The sequence below is a fragment of the Aplysia californica genome, unplaced genomic scaffold (assembly GCF_000002075.1).
Source record: "Aplysia californica isolate F4 #8 unplaced genomic scaffold, AplCal3.0 scaffold00387, whole genome shotgun sequence".
NCBI classification, from domain to species: domain Eukaryota; kingdom Metazoa; phylum Mollusca; class Gastropoda; order Aplysiida; family Aplysiidae; genus Aplysia; species Aplysia californica.
Window position 1 is genome coordinate 99,752 of NW_004797657.1, and position 2,260 is coordinate 102,011.

The following is a 2,260-nucleotide window of genomic DNA, read 5'->3' on the forward strand; positions in this document are numbered from 1 at the left end:
CTCTCTCTCCCTCTCCCCCCCCTCTCTCTCTCTCTCTCTCTCTCTCTCTCTCTCTCTCTCTCTCTCTGACGCAAGTAACGAGCAGTAAAGAGAACACAAATCGGTTTGTGTGTAAATGTCTTGGCTGTTCGTTTTCCGACAGGATATTTTTATCCGTATTGACGTCATCGCTTTAGGGGTTGAGAGATACTGGGGAAAAAATGGACAAAGTCAAAAAACGCATTCAGCGCATGGTTCTATTTTATCTAAAAATAGCACATTTCCTCCTAGTTTTTCCAACTGCATTTCTTGAGCAGCGCATTATAGAAGTGAATGTAACTTTACCTTTACGCTCTAGGCGAGGCTAAAAAAAAGGTAAAGGGCAACTTGAGACCTCCTTTCAGAACTTACTTGAACTACTACGCACATCAAGGGTTTCCGTTCTCTGCGGGGCCACATGTGATGGCATATACTTTAAAAGTTTCATTGGAGGCTAACCAGGTGTCTCTCAACTTTTTTTTACGCAATTGGTAATTAAGTATGAACAGGAGTGCAGCCAGCGAAATCAAATTGTAAACTATCTAAAAAGAGAACAAAGCAGATGCGGTTGATGGTTTCAAAGTGCCTGCCGTTATATGCTTCCCAGGAAGTTGATACCCCAACTGGAGATGGCTACCGCGACTGGTTAGTAGTTTGTTTAGATCATGTTAGTCCTACATTCCTCAGCTATTTCGAGTCACGAGGTGGGCAGTGGGCACCGTCTGTCCCGCTCCATAGTGGAGTCATCTTTACGGTGTCACGGAAAGTTTCGAAAGATTGCACGAAGTTTCATACTATGATGGTGACTTTGTCAGTATTAGAACCTAAACTACTGGGCCAAGACGAGTTGGTGGGAGGGAACAGATAGAGACACAAATTTTGCTTGTTTGGGGGTAGTGTTTTTGAATTGCATCTGTATGTTTTGTCTTTTCTTAATATGTGTGCACTTGAGTTGATGTTAGTCGGACATATCCTGTTTAGAATACTTTTATTTCACGTATTGTTCTCAACCGTATTGCTTTTTAAAAATAATAAATACCATGACTTGTGGGTTGACCTGTTGGACGACTCGCCGTCCCGGGATGAGTGGAGTCACCACAATGCAATGAATTCACTTTACCCGGGGGAAGCCCCCCAATACATGTACTTCCTTACAGTACAGCCCTCCCCAGTTCAACCCTGCATGCTACCTGTTAAGCACACATTTTAAGAAATAAAATAAAATATTATTATTACTATTTAGGGAGGGGGAGGGGGACAAGAAGACCTCTACCCTAATATGTGTCACGACTGCTGTGGAGTTATGTGCTCGTAAATTTTGGAGTATATTATGGAGTTACTGGTATCATCTTTAAGCATGTTCGTTTGTCTTGCTTTTGAAGAAAAAAATATCCATCTATTTTGAATAGAATTCGAGATGTATTCGATTGAAAGAGATAGAGGGGAAGAGAATCACCTGAAATCAAAGATAATTGCCAAAGTCATATTTGGCCGGTTTGGAGTTTCTGATTCTAAAATGAAGAGCAGCGTCAGCTTGGTAATAAGTCTTTTTTTAGCTTTGAAAAAAGAAAAATTCAATAAATATGAAATCACAAATAAATGTAGTTGAGTGTACCAAAATTCCAAGCGTTTTTCAGAGTTAATCGTTTAAAAGACGCTAATGGCTAAAAATGACTGAAGAGGCATTTAGGCTATCTTATGAGCGTGATGAATTTATTTAAAGTACACGATTTGCAACAGAGAAACGTTTTTGTTTTTTTTCTCTTTTGTTAGCTTGTTGTTCGAGTTGTTTCACTTACATGACCAAAACAGAGTCGATGAGCCGTATAACACCTACTCAAACATAACAATGCAAAAAATCACGCCTTGACGCCCTCCCCCACCCCCACCCCACACACATACTTTCACTTCTTCACCCGACAAGTCTACCGAATTTCTCTCACTCCTCTGTAGACCAGTCTAGACACCCCCTGACCATCTGCTGACCACCGGCCACCCACAGTTCACTACCCCAGCCCCGGGGTCACCGCGTGTCTGACACTTATTTCTGTCCGGAACATCTGGTCTCGATTGTTTCTGACCGGCGCCCGTGGTGTAGTGGTTAGCCACTTCGTTATCGCACGCATGGCGGGAGACCTGAGTTTGATGCCCGAGTGGAGAGGATTTTTATCGTGTACATGTATCTAGGTCTTCCTGCTGGGCTGTTGTTATTGTTGTTTTGTTGTTTGTTTGGTTTTGCTTT